The sequence below is a fragment of the Orycteropus afer genome, unplaced genomic scaffold (assembly GCF_000298275.1).
Source record: "Orycteropus afer afer isolate SDZICR_OR568_19922 unplaced genomic scaffold, OryAfe1.0 scaffold00359, whole genome shotgun sequence".
Classification (NCBI taxonomy): Eukaryota; Metazoa; Chordata; class Mammalia; order Tubulidentata; family Orycteropodidae; genus Orycteropus; species Orycteropus afer.
The window spans coordinates 1,849,373-1,871,854 of NW_006921946.1; the positions used below are offsets into that span (position 1 = coordinate 1,849,373).

The window sequence follows — 22,482 nt, forward strand, 5'->3', positions numbered from 1 at the left end:
TCGAGAGCACAGTTCTCCTCTGACACATGGAGTCACTGTGTGCTGGAATCAACTCCGTGGTCATCGGAATCAAGGGACGTAGGTGGAGCCCAGACAACATTATATAGTAGGGGCAATCTGCTTTTTAAGTGATTTTGAGTTCTGTTCCACATTGTTCTCTCACTCTATCCAGGAGCTCTTACATAGATCCCCTTCTGAGTGGTTGACAGCGGTAGCTGGGCACCATCTAATTCTTCTGGTCTCATAGTCATATAGGCTGAGAATCACATGGTGTACCAGTCACTTGGACTAATTATTTCCATATGTCTTTGGTTTTCTTCATTCTTCTTTGCTCTGGACAAGGAGAGATCCATCGTTGCATCTAGATGGCCGCTTCATTGATACTCTTCTTGAAAGAGAATTCCTAATGTCTTTAGTAGAACCTTTGGTGGCATAGTGCCTAAGGCATCTGACTGGTAACCAGAAGGTTGGTGATTCAAACCCATCAGTTGCTCCTTGGAATAAAGATTGGGCAATCTACCTCCATACTGATACCACCTCGGAAACCCAAGGAGCGGTCACTATGAGTCAAATTTGACTTGACGGCAGTGAGATTTTGAATGTCTTTAGTAATTAATTATTGTCCATCATTAGCTATGAAGTTTGGTGGTTGTCCCTTTCACCAATGCTAGGGATGGACCTCATTGGCTTGAATCAATCCATACGAAGTAGTTGGGCATGAAATCCAATCAGAGACGAGGAGATTTGTGCAGATTTTGCTAGAACTTCTAGGAAAGAGATGGTATATGAGGACATGAAGTAAGTCTAGTATGGGAGAAACCAAAGGAGCCCTGGTGGTACAACAGTTGAGTGGTTGGCTGCTAACCAACAGGCTGGAAGTTTGAAGCCACCCAGTGCCTCTGAGGGAGAAAGAACTGGCAATCTGTTTCCTGAAAGATTGTAGCCAAAAACAAACAAATAAATAAATACTATGACACAATTCTACTTTGTCACAGGGGGTTGCTGTGAGTCAGAGTCAATTGACGGCATACAACAGTGGGTACAACCATGTGTAGGCATGTGAGCCTAAGGAATCCTATGTGGAGAGAGAAGAAGAAGCAACAACTAAAATGCACAGCCGTGAGTGGCAGAGAAAAATCTTGTTGTTGTTATGTGCCATTGAGTCGGACCCGACTCACAGCAACCCCTCCTTCGGTTTCTGAGGCGGTATCACTACGGAAGTAGATTGCCCAACCTTCCTTCTGAGGAGTGGCTGGTGGGTTTGAACCGCCAGCCTTCTGGTTAGCAGTCAAGTGCCTTAGGCACTATGCTACCAGAGCTCCTACAGAGAAAAATAGGTGATTTCATTTAAGCGCTGACTCAAATGCCACCTGAAGCCAGGAATATTGCTGGATTTTTTAGTCACTTCAGGTAATGAATCCCCTTTATTTTAAAAACCAGTACAAATGGAGTTTTTTACCTTAGTAATATAAATTAAACAATTAAACCTTAGCAATATAATATAAACCATTATATCTACTTTGGTCGTGTTGTCAGAAGGGACCAGCCCCTTGAGAAGGATACCATGCTTGGTAAAGTGGAAGGTCAACGAAAAAGAGGAAGACACTCAATGAGATGAATTGACACAGTGTCTGCAATGACAGGGTTAAGAATAGCAAGGATTGTGAGGATAGCACAGGACTGGACAGTGTTTCATTTTGATGTACACAGGGTCACTATAAGTCAAAGCTGACTGGATGGCACTTAACAACAACAACAACAACAATCATTATATCTCTTCTCAACTTCTATCCTCTCTCCCCCTCCTCCACGTTAATTAGTTTTTCACTTATGATATGAGTTAAATTAGATTATATCAGAAGACACAAACTGAAGGGCTCTGAGCCCATCTGGCCACAGATTTTTTGTTTGCTTGGCCTGTAGGGAGGAGCTTTGGTGGTATAGTAGTTGTCTATACTTGATGTGGGTATGGGTGACATGAAATAAGCTCTGATGATGAGGCAGCTGCTTGAGGCATTGAGAGTCTTAGCTACATTTCCAGCTGATACTGACTTACAGCTTCAAGTGCCTCTTTGCCCTGTGCTGGGTCATGGACAAGCTGACAGAACCTCGTTTCTTCTACTTTCTACAGCCTCAACTCTGGGGTGCATGACATGGGTGGGATATATCTCTGGGTCTGAGAACTCAAGAGATTGCCCTCCCTCCTTCTTAGGCTGGTGAGCATCACAGCTGCAGTATTTCAGCAAGTTCTTTCTCCCTTACTAGTAGGATAAGGCCATTCTGTGAGCCTTGTAACTAAGCAGACATCCAACCAGGTCAATATGCACTTGTTGCTCCTCTTTGTCCTCTTCCCCTAGCAGCCAAATGGAGAAGGCTGCCTCTCTTCATGACAATGTAGTCCCCAAAGGTCTCCTCTTCTCTTTCTCTCTCAGTCCCTCATCTCTCTTTTGCTGCTGAGTACATAAATATCTGAGGCTAAGAAGGAGGTCTTCTTTGTACTGAAACCTGGAGACGTTAGAAACTTTGCTTCCATAGTCCCTGCATCCTTTAGTAATCTTCAGGGACAAAAATGATCCCAATGCTATTGTGCTATAAATGTGCTGATGCATTTTGACATTTTTGAAACTATATCTTACTCATATACTAACTGAGAAAAAAAACAGAATGCATATTCAATTTTTATTTGGCTTGAGCAGTATCACTTAATTTTACAAACACATTTATTAAGAACTCTTCCCAGACATTATGCTAAGTGGGAGTTACCAAGGACGTAGACCTTGCCCTGGAAAAAATTACTATATGTGCTGTGTGTGTACATGCATGTGTGTGTATGTGTAAGTGAAAGAGAGAGAGAAGCAGAGAGACAGAGAATAAGCTCCAGGAACAGATTCTGAATCAATTATAATGTTATAATAAAGACCCAAAATTATTTCAGCATTTCAGATGCTATTGTGCTAATGGGTAGGGAAATCTACTGTGTTTAAAACAAAATTTAGATGCATCCTCTACTAAAAATAAGAAGTAGACACATTTAAAGATACTTAAACATTTAAGATTCAAGTAGGTCTATTCCCTTAAATTCACCGTGGGCAAATGAGAATAAATTCTTATTTTTTGTTACAATGAATCCATGTACTATTGTTATGTTTTCTGGGACAAAGAAAAAAAAAAAAGGAAGCAAACAAAAAGCTTTTTGGCCAAGACAAAGGCCCTTTTTCATCCCCAGAGATCACAACAAAAAGCTACCACGCACCCTCCACCCGCAGATCCTCAGGCAGTTTTGAGAAATTTGAGTTCAATAAATCAGAAGGATAACGCTCATAGAAATATTTCCGAATTTGAATGTGAAATTGTAAATGTGTACCATTTTTATTATACCCGGTAAAAAGTGGAATCTTAATTCTGAGAGTCAACCAGACAACTTTTGATGTTGGATTTATCTATCAACATACTTATTAGAGGCATTAATTTATATATATATATATATATGCTTTTGGAGAGCATCTGAAAACCAATGCCAGTCTGGTTTCAATATTCATAATTGTTTACATATGTTTCAGTAACAAAATATATTTGGGGGGAGTTGATACTTTACTTGTAGGATTTGGAACAGCTGGAAATTATTATCATTATGGTTAAAAGTGGTCTAACTGGATAATGGTGTTAAAAAGTACATAACATTCCACAATGCTTCCTCTTGACATGAAGCACTTATTATTTTATGAAACTGAGCCTTTAAAATATGGACTGGCCGTTATCTGGCCAGTTACACATAAAGGTGTCTAAAGAAATAGGTTTTTGGAAGGACTGAAAAATTGAAAATGACTTTATTGATATAACTATTATTGTTATTTTTTAAAAAAACCTTAGTACTCCACTTAAAGGCTAGATATAGATAATGGTACACATATTAAATTTTTGAGATTCTAATTTAATTTTTAAGAAATGGGACAGCTTTTCTAATCAAGATAAAATGTATCAAATACCCTGGAGAAAAGTAAAAATCATATTTACTTACCCTGAAAAAAAAAAAGATGATTAATAAGGGATTCTGTGTCCCAGAACCTGAAATGTTTCTTCTAAGAAGCTAGGTTATGTTAAGAGCCAAGGGGAAAGTAAGGTTCAAAGGAAATTCATCTAACATTTGCGCTCTGGTTCTGAGAGGAGTGAGAGGCTGTTCTTCAAGGCATGTGGCCAGTTGGCAGGAGGGCTGCGTGCCAAGCAGAGGGGTTATTGTGATCACAGATGGACATAACACGAGAAAGAGGATGCCAAAGAGGCCAGGCATTGCAGGCTATTTCGGGGGTGTTACGTGAATCATTATTGTTATTTTTTTAAACTCTGTGCCAGTATTGACACATACAAATGTATTCACTTAGTTCCTAACAATCTGTAAGCCCACGGACTGCAGCAGACTTGATGCACTAATCATTTCTTACATGTTGATGATGTGACCTAATGATTACTTATCTGTTGATTACCTAATGAAGATGAGCAGATCACCAAAGCAGATATCATTCAAGGAGGATTTCTCAAAACAATAATTTATAACTACCTGTAACTATAATAAGGAGCTCTGGTGGCATAGTGCCTAAGGCATTTGACTGCTAACCAGAAGGCTGGCAGTTTAAAACCACTAGCCACTCTTCAGAAAGAAGGTTGGGCAATCTACCAAGGAGAGGTCAGTATGAGTTGGATCTGACTTGAGGGCAGTGAGTGAATGTTGATTTCCACTCATAGTGACTCCAAGTGACAGAGTAGAACTATTCCCATAAGGTCTTCCAGGCTGTTATATTTATGGGAGCAGATTGCTACCTCTTTCTCCTACAGAGTCGCTGGGTGGGTTCAAACCACCCACTTTTCAGTTAGTAGCTGAGCTCTCAACCATTCCATCTCCAGAGCTCTAGGGTGTGGAATGTTACTGTTAGGTGCTGTTGCGTGGGCTCCAAAGCATAGCCACCTTACGTACAACAGAATGAAACACTGCCTTGTCCCGTGCCATTCTCGTAATATTTGCTGTGCTTGCTTTAACACTTTTTAAAGAGGTCTTGTGCAGGATATTTGCCTAATGTAAAATGTCCTCTGATTTCTTAACTGCTGCTTCCATGAGAGTTGATTATGAATTCAAGTAAAGTGAAATTTTTGATAACCTCAAGCATATACATCAAATTTGTGATCCACTATTAATTTGTAAATTTAGAAACAGAAATTCATTCTTAGTGACTTCCTTATGGAGACAGAACCATCTCAACAAATTCTAGACACACGTCTAGCTCTGAATTCCAATAGCCCTCTGCTTAAGGCACAACTACAAACCCCTACGAGGTTTAGTAGCTGGTCCATGGGTTTCATGTCATTCTACCACTGAGTGACAGTAACCTTTAGTAACTTATTGAGGTTGGACTTCTGTTTACTTATTCATGTGCATTATTTATTCTTGGTTTAGGCACCCAAGATTCCTCCAACTCTAAAGTTTAGGGTGATCTTTAAGTACTAGATTCACAAAAGTCCTAAACATGAATACAACTGCTGCCCACAAAGATGCTGATCATTCCAACTACAGCTAGAGACACACTCAGCTACTGACATCTTCCTCTAATTGGCATTTTCTTCAATAACAGCTTTGGCCACTCAAGAGCTTTTCCAGAAATAATTGTTTCAGGGCTATCTGGCATACCTGCCCCCATCCTTATAACTTTCCTATGATTATAATGACATCATACACTAAATAGATTTTTAAAAGGTCCTGGTAATTTCACCTCAATTATAAAATTTCTTTTATAGAGGAAAAATAAAACAACAACAAAAAAAAAACTACAACAAGTTGCAAACAGGAGACCTACAAATCAATTTTGGGGGTTGAAGCCTTGCAGAAAGCACTTATTTATGTCAGCAATTTAGTTTTGGAGATGCCTTCAAGTATGTAGCTAAGAGTAAGGATGTTGGAAACAAGCTGCCTGAGTTCAGTAATGGGCTCTGCTACATACAAACTAAGGAGTCCTGGTGGTACAATGGTTAAGTGCTTGGCTCCCAACCACAAGGTTGATGGTTCAAGCAACCTGAGGCTCCACGGCAGAATGACCCAGGGATCTGTTTCCATGAAGATTGTGACCCAGAAAACTCCACGGAGAAGTTCTACTGTGTCACGTGAGGTCACAGTGGGTCAGAATCAACTCAATGACAAAACCAACTCAATCCTAACAACACTTAAAAACCATGTCACCTGGGCTAAATTCTCTGTGTCACCATTTCTGCATCTCTGATATCGTGATAATCAAAGTACTTACATCATAGATTTTTTTTTTTTTTTTTTTTTTTGAGAATTAACGGAGGAAATAAATATAAAGCCATTAGAATAGGACCTGGCACATAGTGCTGAATCAATGTTATGCATTATGTGTTTTAAATATTCTAAACAGTGACAAATCTATAATCGGTGAAGATGTTTTAACATTGGAGAACTATCCAAAAGTCATTTGGAACAAAATCTAATTTTAAAAATGTGGGGGTTGCTTAGCAGTTTTGGCTAAAATTATGACGTGAAGGTATAGAATGAGATTTGTTTTCTCACTTAGCTTATTTTTAGGTATGAAGAAGTTTATGGCATCTCAGAGTAACAACTTTCAAAATGATAGTGCTCTTTTAGAGATTATGCTGTTGATGTTAAGTGCCATGAAGTCCATTCTGGACTTCTAGAAACCTCATATAACAGAGTAGAACTGCGTCATAGGGTTTCCTAGGCTGTTATCTTTCTGAAGGCATCACCAGGTTTTTCTGCCACCAAAGCCACTGGGTAGGTTCAAACTGCCATCCTTTTGGTTAGCACCCTAGTGCTTAACTGTCAAGCCACTAGGATTCCTACTTTAATATCTTTGTATGTATAATTTAATTTTTAGTATATATAAATGATTAGGGAGCTCTGGTAGCATAGTGCCTAAGGCACTTGACTGCTAACCAGAAGGCTGGCAGTTCACACCCACCAGCCACTCCTTGGAAGGAAGATGGGGCAATCTACTTCCGTAGTGATACTGCCTCGGAAACCCAAGGAGGGGTCGCTATGAGTCGGGTCGGACTCGACGGCACATTACAATAACACTAACATAAATGATTATGTTTTTCATATATTCTGAATTATTTTCTTGTTGTTGGGTGATGTCCAGTTGACTCAGACTCATGGCAGTCCCATGGAACAGAACAGAACTGCCCCATAGGGTTTTCTTGGTTTTATGGAAGCAGATGACCAGTTCTTTCTCCTGAAGAGCCACTGGGTGGTTTGAACCATCAACCTTTCAGTTAGCAGCTAAGCATTTTAACCTTTGTGCCACCAGGGTTCCTATACTAAATTATACAAACTAAAAAATTAAATTTAATTACACTCCGGTTATACGTTGTGCCCGAGGATGCACAGAGCCCACTTTGTCTTTCTTTGCTCATTTATAAAGATGGCTCAGGGATCATTGATCTTTGGGCACTTAATGGAACCCAGCAGATAGTATCTGTGAAGAATGTTGCTGTCTTTGGCAGAGAAACACCTGTCCTCTTTTTGTTAAACAGATCAGCTCTTGCTTTGTCTGTCTTTCAGCTGAGGTTGCTAATTAGATGACATACAGAATTAACCATGCAACGGGCAAAACTGAAACATTTATTCAGGGCAAATTTCACATTTGATTGTGGAACTTTTGTTTCATCACATTCACTACAAAATCTATTATATAATTTAGCCCAGAGGAATTATTCTGCAAAGACCTTCACATTTTTACATCAGATTAAACATAAAAATAAGTGTTTTGAAAATTTGCTAAGTTGTTTACTAAACTCAATAGGAAAAAAAGGCTAGGTTTTAAAATTTCTGCTTATACCAACTTAAACTACATATATACATATTCTATTCATTCATTCATGTTTTGCAGACCTGTGTATTGAGCTCTTTTCTGTGCCCAAACCTCTTTATAATATTAACTCAGTGTTTACTTAAAACCATTCTCCAGTGCTTTTGAGCAGATTCCAAGTCAAACCAACCCTATAGTGTGCACTATAACTGCACCATAGGGTTTCCTGGGCTGTGATCCTGATGGGAGCAGAAACCTTTCAGTTAGCAGCCCAGTCTTTAACCATTGCACCACCAAGGTTCTTTGAGTGGTGTTATTATTCCTCTATGACAGATCAAAAATGAAATTAGCCTGAAGTCTCCAAGAAGTAACTGGTGAGCTGCAACTCGAAGCTAGGCAACACAAATAGCAATTTAATCCAAGTACTTAAGAGAAATTCTTATTCCACTTAAAGAACATTTCTCCCTTCCTGCTATTTCCTAAACCTTTGAAACCTAAATCTCTTAACGTTATCAGGGATTTAATTTTAAAATAACCTGTCTGGTCAAGAATCCCACTTGCAATATTTATTTTCCCAATCATTAGGCCTGCAAAGATCATCCTGAAGCATACAGGGGGCTGGGGAGAATGTGGAGGAGGTAAAGACCCAGAAAAGTCGGTGAAAGTCTGCAATGCATTGTTAAGGAATGAGATCCTGGAGAGCTGAGGGCCACTGGGGTGGAGAGGCCTCTTCTGCTTTGAAGAGTGAGGTCATGCTCAAAGTTTTAAACTCATCAGTCCAGCCTAAAAAAAAGGGTGTGGGTGAAATGCAGGGGGGTGAGGGGGGACTGGACGACAAATTAGCAACATTTTCAAAAGAAGTTAAATATGTCAGGCAGTAAAGTGTCCTAATTCTGCCTTCAGGGAACATCTGTCAAACCAGCTTGTAGTTCTGCAATTGGTGAGGCCATCTGCAAGGAGTATACCACCAGCCATTCCTGTTCCTACAACACATGCCTGGTGAAGGAAACATTACAGTTTGTCAAATGCATGTGGAAATTTTCTCAGCATTACCTAATTGACACATTGGGCCAACCTTCCTTTAAACAAAAAACAATTTGTTAGGGCCTGCTGAAAGAAGACACATCAATGGCTTTGACTAATGAGGACAACATAAATAGGCCGCATGAGACCTTGTTCAATTCCCCTGTGCTTTCAGGACCACCATCACCTATAACTCATAACTACCTCTGAGTCTGAGAGGAGAAGGAGATGGCTGGTAGTTTCAAACAGTTGAGTATTTCTAAGGGATTGCGAGGCATGTGGTCTGACTGAGATCATTGAAAGTCTACACATAATTTCCAAATGTTACTTAGATACTAATTTCTTCATCATTAAAACTATGAATGAAATAAATAATATATGTGGACACCTGGTACAATTGCTGGGACAAAGTATATGCTCAGTAAATTGAATTGCAATCATTTATATTTATGTTAAGAGCCATGGTGCACAATGATTAGGTATTAACTGCTAAGTGAAAGGTTAGCAATTTGAACCCAATATCCACTCTGTGGAAGAAAAGACTTAGTGATCTCCTCCATAAAGATTAAAAACAAAACACCCAACCTATTACCAATGAGTCAATTCTGACTCATAGAGAGCCCTGATGGTGCAGTGATTAAGAGCTTGGCTGCTAGCTGAAAGGTCAGTGGTTTGAACTCACCAGCTGCTCTGCAAGAGAGAGATATGGTTATATGCTTCTGTAAATATTACAGCCTTGGAAACTTTATGGGTCAGTTCTACTCTGTCCTGTGTGGTCATTATAAGTCTGATTCGACTCAATGGCACCCAACAATGACAACAACAACAACATATTTATGCCAGATCCCCTGGGGAGTGCAGTTCCCTCCTAACTGTTAGCCGAAAGGTTGGTGGTTCCCACCCACCCAGAGGCACCTGGGAAGACAAGCTTGGTGATCTGCTTCCTTGAAAACCCTATGGAGCAGTTCTGCACATAGGGTTGCCATGAGTTGGAATCAATGGGAAAGCAGCTACAATATAGTTATACGAGCAATGAAACTCTGCCCGTCACTGCTGGTGGTGTTGTGCCTTAGACTGTGACTTACAGGTTAGGACTGCTAAAGCTGGGTTTCTCACATGTCTGAAACAGTATCCAGCATTGACTGTATATGTGCATTACTTCTTGAGACACGAGATCAAAACTTCCAACAAATATTCAAAGGGGTACATTGTTTCCTCCAAAAAGTTAAAAACCAATTGTTTTAATTTGTTCTTAACAGAAGCTAAATTCTGTTATTTGATGACGCCAAAAATGTCTTAAAAAAAAAAAGTCCTGTTCTAGACTATTCCCTGGGTGGTGCAAACAGTTTTCATGCTTGGCTGCTAACTGAAAGGCTGGAGGATTGACTCCAACTATAGGTGCTATGGTGGCGTAGTGTCTAGGGAACTTGACTGCTAACCAGAAGGCTGACGGTTCAAACCCACCAGTCGCTCCTTGGAAGGAAGGTTGGGCAATCTACTTTCATAGTGATACTGCCTCAGAAACCCAGGGAGGGGTCGCTATGATTCGGATCTGACTGGACAGCAGTGAGTGTAAGTGTCTCAGAAGAAAGGTCTGGCAACTTCTGAAAAATCAGCCATTGAAAACTCTATGGATCACAGGTCTACTGTGATACACATTGGGTCACCATGAATTGGAATTGAGTCAACAACAACTGATTTTACTCTAGACTTGGGTTGATGGTAGGAGGAGGACTTATAAAGAAAGAAGCCTAGCCTGGTTCCCTAAATGTCTCCCTTATCTTACCACCATCCCCACCATCCTGATATATAACCTTGGCTTGACTTAGTTTGATCTTGAGAGATGGGCAAGAAAGTATAGGGGGAGGAAAAAAGCCAAATGTAGGGGCCCTTTAAGGAGCTCAGGTGGTGTAGTGCCTAAGGCATTTGACTGCTAACCAGAAGGTTGGTGGTTCAAACTCACCAGTCACTCTGCAGAAAGAATACTGGGCAATCTATCTCCGCAAAGATTTACCACCTCAGAAACCCAAAGGGAGTGGCTATCAGTTGGAATCGACTCGATGGCAGTGAGTTTGAGTTTGGTTTGAGGGGCCCTTTGAAGAAGGAAGAGTGCAAAAGAAGTGGGTATTAGGAATTGAAGGTATCTTGCCTGTTTCATTTTACCACAAGCTCCTTCAAAGTTTCAACATTGAAGTGTGTTTATTCTAACAGAATGTTTTATTAAAGAGCCTCTCAGTGTTCCTTTGTATTTTACTAAACAGCTCAGAAATCAGAAGACTAATGCTTAGAATGCCAAAACACAAACTTAAACAAAAATGAGGGTAGTGAGCCGAAGGCTGTAGCAGAGAAGCTCCCCTGGATGCTGTCCGAAGCCAGGAAGCCCCGATTCTCTTTCACATTGCCCTAGTTCTGCTGTGCTAATGACAGTAAAAGTCTTTTAGTAGAAGGAGTTGTGACTTGGATAAATATGGAGAACAGATGGGCTAAGCAATTTTTTTTTAAAATTTAACTGGTAATTTATCTAACCATAAGGTACATTAACTCATGAGGTGAGTGGTTAACATATATTTTTTTTCACCAACACAGCAGGATAATTTACCTAAGTGCTACAATAGATCATGAATCAAAGAAAACAACCTTCTTATCTTTGCTTGAGTTTTTAAGGAAGTGAATGCTAAACAAAAATTCCCAAGGCTTCGATGTATGTAAACACTTATTGGCCACTGAGAAGGCCTGTGCATTAGAATGTCTAGGTATGTGCATGGAGATAAAATTTCACTCCTCCAGGTGCTACACAGGCTCTTGAAGAAAGCTGGTCAAGGACCATTCAGCCCATAAACGCCGGACTGGGAACACTTGCAAAAGGTTAAATGTTTAAGTCAAGGGCACTTCACAGACTTGACTTGTCATTGATAACGAATGGATGTTGTTGCTATAGGTCTTTCAGAGTGAAAAGAGGAGTAGGGTCAACTTCCACATTATTTACATGTATATTAATATTGTTGTTGTTGTTGTTGTTTGCCGTCAAGTCGGCCCCGACTCATAGCGACCCCTCCTTGGGTTTCCAAGGCATTATCACTACAGAAGTAGGATTGCCCAACCTTCCTTCCGAGGAGTGGCTAGTCATCTTTATATCAATGCAGTGGTCAAATTTAAGTATTTTTATCTTTAGGGAGAAGAGGCTCACAAAGGCGAAAATGCCTGCATCCATGAGCATCAATGTAACTCTGAGAACAGCTGTCACACACTGGCCTTTCTTCTGAACTCCTGACCAGTTCGTTTTGTCCCTGTTCCTTTGTACTTGCAGCACCCTCAGTGTTACCAACCCACCTATTTTGCGGTTCTGTGTCCTTTGCCCCTTCCCCTTGTTTACACACCACCCGGTGAACCATACTGGTGTATCTGGACAAGGGCAGATTTGAGGGTGGAGTGGTGATGATGATGCTAATTCAGTGTGGACCGAACACTTAATCCTGCCTCAGGCTTCTGCTAAAATTTTATTTTTATGATCAAATTTAATCCTCAGAACCGTTCTATAAGGTGGATAATATCACTACTTCTACACTTAAAGATGAGGAAACTGAGGCTTAGGAAGTTTAAATACCTTGCACTAGAGGCATGCAATTAGAAGCCCAATATAGCAACTGGAAGCCCAGCTGGACCTCCACCAAGGTTTCCCTGACAGCACTTAAGGTGTGGGATTTGGAGTCCATGCCTTTTAACCAACAGGTTAGAAAAGGCCTGTGGTACTTTGTTAAGACACAAAATTTTTTCTGATAAAATTATTTCCACAGACACTTGACTCTCATCCTCCTTTCTGGGCAAGAGCAAAATGTGACTTTTACAACGTCCTCTTCTAAATGTTTTAAACTTAAATGTAGTATTCAATCACCGCATTCATGTATCTACTTAATTTAACACAACAGAGGAAGAGTTCTCATAATAAACCCACAAGGGGGAAAATTTACACATAAGAAACCTGTTTATGAATGTGAGTGACCAATATGGCAGCATTGAGGATGAGAAATACATAGAGAGTTACATGGGCAGTACAGACAACAAATATGAACCCCTTTGCATATACAGTACTGAGTTGTCAGTGAAAGCAAACATGGGTATAGGGACGGATAGATAGGTGAACAAGCTAAACAATTAGGTATGTCTAAATGGAGAGTGTATCCAAGATCATATATAGGGTTGGCAGACAATGGGCCTATAAGTTCATGTGAATGATCAGAATTCCCAGGTGTATAGTAGAGCTGACAAGGGGCAAGGTTATGGTCATTACTTGGTCACAGCCAGCTACCCAGAGGGACCGAGTAGTTGCCTCTAGATGCAACAACGGGTCTCTCCTCGTCAAGAAGAAAGAAGAAAACCAAAATTAATGGAAACAATCAGTCCTAGCGACTGGTACACCATCCGATCTGCAACCTATACAACTATGAGACCAGAAGAACTAGATGGTGCCCAGCTACCACTACCATCCACTTGGAAGGGATGTAGGAGATCCTGCATAAAGAGGGAGAACAATGTGGTACAAAACTCAAAAACAATTGGAGGCAAAAAAAAAAGAAGAAGGTGGGGACCAGGTTTGCTGGTCCAATAGAGCCTGGTGTAACCACTGAGACTATGGCCCCTAGATGCCCTTCAGGTCTGGAATTGAACCCACAACTGTGGTTTCCAGCCAAACAAAGTACAGGCATGTGAGTTAAACATTTACCTCAAGTAGACACAGGCCCTGGAGAGAACAATCATGGGAGAAGGAAGGGCTGCTTATGCACAGGGAGATAGCTCAGGGTGCAGAAGAGTATGAAGGGATGGACACTGGGAGGAGGTAACTATGGGGAGGAAGTGGGAGGGGAGCTGCTGCATTGTAAATTTTGGTCAATTCTATGAGACAAAGTATATGTGAACTGCTGTATGAAAAGTGAATTTACTCTGTAAATCTTCACCCAAATTCTAATAAAAAAAAAAAAAAAAGAAAGAAACCTGTTTATGATGCCTTTGAAAAATGTCACCCACAATATAAGACATGTTACTTAGCTGTCAAAGGCTTAGTTTCCACTTGGAAGAGGGTGAGGTAGCTAATAAAAATCAACTACATTACTTTCTATGCTTAAATGAGTATAGGGCAAGGTCCTTCCACACTGTTGAATGTATCATTGAAGTATTACCAAATTATCAACTACACAATACATTGTTCTCACTATCGTATTAGGTACATAGATGAATTTTTGTTTCCATTTTGAAAAAAAAAGTATTGTGGACACTTCGAATAAAATTATGGTAATCAGTTGTGTTAAATAGTAAAAATGATTAATTGGAAATTGCTCCAATATGTAATCGAGCATAACATTAAAAATAGCTTGTGCAGTGGAAAAAAAATTATAACAATAAGTGGCAATGTAAGTATTCTCCAAAAAAAAAAAAATCTAACTCACTGCTGGTGAGTCGGTCATGACTTATAGCAACTCCTCCTTGGTTTTCTGAGGTGGTATCTCTATGGAAGCAGATTATCCAATCTTCCTTCCAAGGAGTGGCTGGTGGGTTTGAACCATCAGCCTTCTGGTTAGCAGTCAAATGCCTTAGGCACTACGCCACTAGCAAAGTAAAATTTTAATATGTAAAATAGCTAAGCCTGATTTAAGTATTGGGTCAATAAGCATAGACAGACATGAAAATATATAGTATCTTATATAATATTAGATAGCTCTAAAACTTTCTAACAGATATACTATTTAGAGAAGGTTCTGATATATATCTCCACCAACAGAATTAAAGATTATGAACACCTCAGAATTTTGCAATGATTCTAGAACATTATTACATTCCTTATCATTGTCAAGGAGCTCTGGTGGCATAAAGCCTAAGACATTTGACTGCAACCCAGAAGATTGATGGTTCAAACCCACCAGCCACTCCTCAGAAGGAAGACTGAGCAATTTACTTCTGCCTCAGAAACCCAAAGGGGGTTGCTCTGAGTCGGAATTGACTCAATGACAGTGAGTTTGGTTTTGGTTTTGGTATCATTGTACATGACCATGGAAACACATTCTTGTTAATTAAACTTTAGCATGTTGGATTCTGGCTGAATGAGAGTTACCAAAATAGGTTAGTTAGGCTGTAAGCACTATGAGGGTTTTAGCTTCCACTGTCCAGAGTGACAAGTAAGTGGATAGATTTGGAGTCAGCAACACCTGTACTCACACCCCACCTTTGCCACCGATTGTATGTGTAACGTTACAGAAGTTTTCTAACCTTTCTATTATTCCTATTCGCCACCCCCCCCAAAAAAAAAGAGGATAGAAAGGTCACATATTCAAAGTTGTGGTAAATATTGGATGAGACAGAAGGATAAAATGTTGAGCACATGATCTGGCTCAGAATGAAAGGTTTATGAATGTTTCAACAGTACGAATACTACCTCTACTGCTATTAGTGTTGTATCCTGTACAACATACAGTATACTTCTTAGAACCAAGTATAAACAATTGCTGGTTGGGACTATTTCATCATAACACAGATTGTATTGTTGAAAAATTAAGTCATATTCCTCTAGTATATGGAGACAAGGAAGGTCACTAAAAACCACTAACATGAGTGTTTAAAAGATATTCTAACTTTGGAAATGAACAAAGGTTATATTAACCCTGCCTACTGATAAATGTTCTTTTGATATTTTATTATGAATACTTGCTAAATATTAGGTACCTATCACTTGAGTTGGAGCTCTGGTAGCATAGTATCTAAGGCACTTGACTGCTAACCAGAAGGCTAGAGGTACAAACTCACCAGTCACTCCTCAGAAGGAAGATGGGACAATCTACTTCTGTGGTGGTACTGCCTCAGAAACCCAAGGAGGGGTCACTATGAGACTCGACGGCACATAACAACAACAATATCACTTGAGTTGGGACTGGGTAGTACAAATAGTTAGTAATTCGTTGCTAACCTAAAGATTGGTGTTTCAAACCTCTCTAGTAATTCGTGGAATAAAGGCATGGAAAATCGTTTCCATAAAATGACAGCCAAGAAAATGCTATGGAGCAGTCCTGCCCTGTGATACTCAATGAGAGCTGACTCAGCAACCGCTACCAACAACATCATCACTCTGCGGTGTTGACAGGGCGTCAAAATAAGTGAGAGGATTGCTCAGCATTTCCAAATGCTACAGCTGGAGTCATTCATATGCCATCAAATAATTCAGTGTCTAGACCACTATTCAATTTTCTAAAATCAAGCAGTGAATACTGGCTTTAAATATAGTCCTAAAATGCCAGACAAACCTTTTGTTAAAAATACAGTTCTGTCTTTCCTTGGTTTTGTACTTTTATGAATTGCAATCCGTTTTAAAATGAAAACTGTTTCTAAGCAAACAGATCCATGAGACTTAGTCCCTGAGTATCCTGCTATCTGCTCTTTCTGCAGAATTAACTCATAACTTTATTTTGGCACAACACTTTGGGGACAAAACGTATATGAGACAATAGATCATCTATACACATCAACTTCCATGGATGTTATATTGTTGTCCATATCAGATTTTTTTTTGAAAGGAGTATTAAAGTAAATATTTCCCCATATGTATTTTAATTTCCTTAGAACATAAATATATTTTATTAATTTTTAAACATGGTATATCCCAGTCATAATAGCAGTTTCTTACTATCTAAATCTTTCTTCCTAACAGTAAAACATAATATTATTTATGGGCATATTAAAATGAAATAACAGTCTAGGTATGTTATATGACTTTTTATGTTTCATGAAGAATCATGTTGTTTCTGTAAGTGGATGCATTAGACAGAAAAGATGGAAAATTAATGAGTAGAATAAAGAGCTGTCAAAGTAGTATCACTGAGTACAGAAATGATTGAAAACACAAGGAAGAAAACAGATAAGAATAGTTCTTTAACATACAGCGTGGAGGGAGTGCCTCCAAGGTATTCACACTTCTGGTAAATTCCCAATCTCCTTTCATAAAGATTTACTGCCACAGAAACTCAAGGGGGTTGCTATGAGTGGGAATCCATGCTATGGCTGTGGTTTGTTTTCCAGTTAGGTGAAAGTAGGAAAGTAGAAAAGCAGGAGTTCTTGAACGTGTTAAACACTAGCTCTCAACCCCGGTTGGTTTTGCCCTTCCAGCAATATTTAGTAACGTATGGAGACATGGTGGGTTGTTAGAATTTTGGGGAGAGTGCCACTGGCATCTCGAGGGCGGAGCCCAGGGGCGCTGTTAAACATCCTGGGGCAGCCCTTACGTAGAATGATCCAGCCCCACATGTCAATAGTTGCCAGGTTGTGAAACTCTAGTCCAGATTTAGTTGTTATCAGATACATAAATTAGCCCTTTCCCACTCGCTAGTAATAAACTCAGAGTTGCTTGTGTAACAACCGTATACAAATTTCAATTGTCAATATAATGATAAACAGGCATTAAATAAACTTAAATAGTTAATTATAGCTAAGGATATACTTACAATAAGTACTGATCATATAAAACTTCTATTATCAAATTAAGTAAGTTATTTTGTTTTACAGCAAATATCATAGTAGTTGATTTTTTAATTGGCTGGAATACTTTGTATTTCCTTCCGTTTCCATCTGTCTTTTGGTGTCATGAATAGTTGATGACCAAGGATGAGCTAGTAGGGGAAGTTATTTAAAGGTGGATTGTCTTGTATGTTTATTTAAAATTTAATAAAGAAGACACCTAGACCAGAATCTCACTTGAAATGTCAGAGAAATTGCAATTTCCCCTTTTAACTATTAAATAAAAGATACAAATCATTATTTTCTTTTAGGTGTATGTGTATAGGCTTCGGAGATGCAAAATAAAACTGGCTTTCATTTAATCTGCAAACGTTTGGCTCTGGCGCTCAATCCTAAAACTATAATGAAGGCACTATGGTTATTGACAGCAAAGAAAAAGAACAATTATAAATGACTAAGAGGCTGTAAATCTCATACTACGTAACTGTTTAATCTTTCACTTCATCTGGAAATTTTCAAATTTTTAAAAATTGATAGGAGATTAGAAATTTTCTTCTTCTTCTTCTTTTTAAATTTTTTTTTATTGTAACCTTCATGTAGTATCAGGTTTCAGTGAAAACTAAAGACCCTAATGAGATTAAACATTCAAGAGAACTAAGGGGCAGGTCCCTCCATTAGATCGTGACAGGAATCTATGGTGAGAAAATCCTACCTCTGCTATTGACTTCTCTCAATTCATGAGGCCACTGGTGCCTCCTTAAGTGTCTACAGCATCCCAGCATCCCACAGTATGCATGCCACATTTACCTCTTCACTCATCTAGCAGTTTCTAAAGTAAGGCTCAGAAGTACCAGTGCTCATCAGACGCTGGTCCATGTTGAAGAACAGAGTGCTGTTGTGGGACCAGGCATAAACCTTCAGGAGAGGATTCCCACAAATGACTGAAATACCTTTCTGCAATCATCTGTGGTGCATACTCCACAGGAATTCTCTAATATTTTCTTCCTATTATAGTACCAAACTCCTATTATCTATTTTTAAGGCAATTACATGGCAATAATTTGTTTCTGATCAATGTAATGTTTCAAAAAGGAGGCAAGCCTTGGAAGATAACAATGCATATTTTCCCACTCATGCTTCTTTATTATGTTATGAAGGTATAATTTATATACGGTACATATAATTTATATTATATTTTGTGTATACAATAACTTGCACAAATCTTAAGGACACCGTTCATTACATTTCAACAGTTCCAAATTCTATAGCTGGAGTCATTTGCACAGATCAAAATGTAGAACATTTTTCTAAGAAGAGTTTAGGTGTATCCACACTTTAGAGGTAATCCTATTCTAATTTCAACCACATAGGTTAGTTTTGCCTGCTCTTAAAGTTCATAGAAATGAAATACAGTATTACGTTGGGCCTGGCTTCTTTTTCTCAACATGTTTTGGAGATTCATCCATGTTTCTATGCATTAGTAATTCATTTAATTTTAAGTAATTGAATAGTATTGCACTGAATTTGTTTATCTCCTTTCTATTGGATTATCTCCAGTTTTTAATTATGATGAATAAAAGTGGAGTGCAGCTTTCTTGTATGTGTGTTTTGAAGGGCACAAGATTCATTTGTTGCTGTTGCCAGGTTTTTTCTCACCCAGAGCTGCAGGTGGGTTGGAACCACAGCTTTTTGCTTAGCAGCTAGCTGAGTGCTTCCTCATTGCATCACAAGGGACCCTTACGATAAATGACTTGTGGGTATATATGTAGGAGAAGGAGCTCTGGTGGGGTAATGATTAAGCTGCTAGCCAAAAGATCAGCAGTTCCAAGCCACAGCATTGCTCCAGAGGAAAAAGAGTGGCAGTCTGTGCCCATAAAGATTTCAGCCTTGGAAACTCCATGGGGCAAACCTACTTTGTCCTGTAGCTTTACTATGAGTCTGAATTGACTTGTTGGCAACAGGTTCATATACAGGGGAGGAGAATTGCTAGGTCACAATGTGCATGTTTAGCTTCAGCAGACAGTGCCATCCTTTTCCAAAGTGGTCAAATATTTGACACATCCACAAGCAGTGTCGAATATTGTGCTTAAGGCACTTGACTGGTAACTAAAAGGCTGGCGGTACTTCCTCACAAGGAAGGTTGGGCAATTTACTTCTGTAGTGATACAGAAACCCGAGGAGGGGTCGCTATGAGTCAGATCTGACTCAATGGCAGTGAGTGGTGGTGGTGGTGGCCACAGTGTATGAAAGACTCATTTGCTCCACACCCTCACCAATACTTGGCGTTGTCAGTCCTTTCAATGTCTGTCATTGTGGTAGGTGGGTGGTTTTCACTTAAAAGGTTAAGGAAGTAATGCATCAGAAGGAAGTGGGCAAACCCTGCAGATTCCACCTCTGCAAGTCCCCTCTACTCATGTCATCATTCTCCTTGCTACCAATTCCTCCCAAGATACTCAGCATGCATATTATTAGATAAGCTGTATAGAGGTCTCTCCAAATGAGACTAAGAAAGGAATAATGGATATTCCTGACATCCATGTCAGTGCAAAGATTCACATGTGGGTTTTATATTTTTATGCACACTTTGAAACAAGAAAATTCATAATAAATTATTAATGCTTATGAATGGTTTCCATATCGAGAATAATAATGAATGAGTCATTTGATAGTTAAGTTTACTATGTTTAAGTTTAGAGTTGAGCCAAAGCATACACCTGTGTTATTAATTTTTGATAACACAATTATGTTTCAAAAGACACAGCATAAAATGCAACAGTACAGTTTTCTCTGGTGGCACCTTGAAAGCAAGAATATGCTTTTTCATGCCATGTTATAGGGATTTTCTTCTTTTTTAAAAAACTTTATTATATGTTTACTCCATATAAAAGACAAGTTTACTGACCAAATTAACAATGTAGCCATCCATACAATTAGAAATTAAAATATAAATTAAAAGTAAATCTATAATGCTTTTTAAGTTATGACTATTATTAACCATAAATATTCTGTAAAAATTATTCATCATCTTTTCCTCTGAAATTATTTACTGTTGAGTTAATTTCTATCTAAAATATTGCATGTGCTTGTGTATGCCATCAAGTTGATTCCAACTGACTCATAACAACCTTAAAGGATAGACTAGAGCCATCCCACAGGGTTTCCAAGGCTGTAATCTTCACAAGCGCAGACCACCAGGTGTTTTTATACCCATAGAATGGCTGGTAAGTTCAAACCATCAAGGTTTTGGCTAGCAGCAAGCAACTGTACTATTGCATTTTATGCTGTGTCTTTTGAAACACAATTGTGTTATTAAACACATTATGCCTTAAAATATTTCATAGGATAAAGAAAACAACAACAAAAAATTATATATTCACATATTAATAAATGTGAGAATATTTAGTTTGGGATTAATTATGTATGCATGCATACACATACGAACACATGAAAACACACCTCTCTGTAGGACTTTGATCCCTCCTTCACAAGTAGTTTTGGTGTGACTCTATTATTTGTTTTCCAGTAGGGAAAAAAGACTGAGATAAAGCACCCAAGTATAGCAAATTGAACAGTGGATAACTGAGAAGACCATAGTTTTAAGTCTTTTCTATATTCTAGCTCAGTGTTTCCTCAGCTGGGTTCCACAGAAGAGATATTGATATGTATTCTACTTAAAGGAGGTCAACTATGTTTGGAAGTGCTGCACACTGTACATTCACCTTTGAATGGCCACCATTTAAACCAATATATTAAATGTTCAGAGAAGTCCTAAAATAAAGAAACTTATTTAAGTTCATTTTACCTGTTGCTCCATTAACCTATTTGGCCATGGAGCCCTAGTCTACTTTTATTTATTTATTTATTTTAGTACACCTATTAGTACCTTTCAGAAGAATGTTTATATTTTGCTTTAGATCAATCTTTAACACAATGTGAAATTCTCTTTGACTTAGTGGTAGTTCATCACAAGCTAGATATATCTGTTTCCTTTAAAAATAAAAATCTCAGCTATGGGAACTATTCTAAAATAGTATTAAGTTCTTAGGAAAAAAGGAGTGGAAAGAATGGTGGTAGAAATTACCGGATCTGGATATTAAACTTCAAAAGAAAAAAAAAAAAAAAAAACATGACTTCTGAATCCTACTTTCAATTATGGACTTTAGTTAATGATACCATACCAGTATTAGCTCATCAATTATAACAGTGTACCACACTAATGCAAGATGTTAGTAGGAAAAACTGTGGGCAGGAGGGTAAGGGTGTTTATGGGAACTCTGTGCTTTCTACATAATTTCCCCAAAAAATACAATATATTAAAAAAGAAAATAACAATATGACAACAACAAACATGGTATCCATGTTACCTACTGAAGCCCATCTGCCATATCTGTCTCTCCATAGCTCTCTCTACTTCAAAGACCCCAGTAGCATTTAAATCTTTTTTGACATGACATGTCTGCAATTACTCTTTCTGAACAGGTGAGTAGATATAGAGAACTCATTACTACTTCACTGGAATTCACTGTAGTGAGAATATATTGTATGAGGATGTGTTGAATGTTACATATAGAATTCCTGGAAAAGGCACCAACAGGGGTGAGAACAAGACAACATCTCTGGTAATATTGCCTAAGGCATTTGACTGCAAACCAGGAGGCTAGTGGTTCAAACCCACCAGCCACTCCTCGGAAAGAAGACTGGGCAATCTACTTCCGTAGAGGTTCCACTTTGGAAACCCAAGGAGGAGTTGCTATAAGTCAGAGTCAACTTGATAAAAGTGGTTTTTTTTTTTTTTTTTTTTTAAATAAGATCAACAGGGCTACAAATGGGTATGCATTGCTAAGAAGAAAAACTATAATTTTCAGGAATGATTAAGGTATAAGAAGTGAATGAAAAATGAATCTATCTCATGCAAATTTCATTTCATTCATCTGGTTCCTTCTGTAAAATAATTACATAAATTATCCTCTCACTCTTTAAAATGAATTCCACTGAATTTAGTTTAAAATTTCAAAAGTAGATGCAGAGACAAATCCAAGAAAAACAGCACATTTTAAAGGAGAAATATGAAACTAATTTTATAACTAACTGTGAGTACTCAGACATTTCTTTAAATATTAACCACAATAAATGCTCC

At 38.6% G+C, this 22,482-nt stretch overlaps 1 protein-coding gene across 1 annotated transcript in view; it reads right to left on the reverse strand.

Annotated features, from left to right (window-relative positions):
• The window catches only part of CPED1 (cadherin like and PC-esterase domain containing 1), a 386,749-nt gene that overhangs the window by 152,806 nt on the left and 211,461 nt on the right, over nt 1–22,482 (reverse strand). The window lies entirely within an intron of this gene.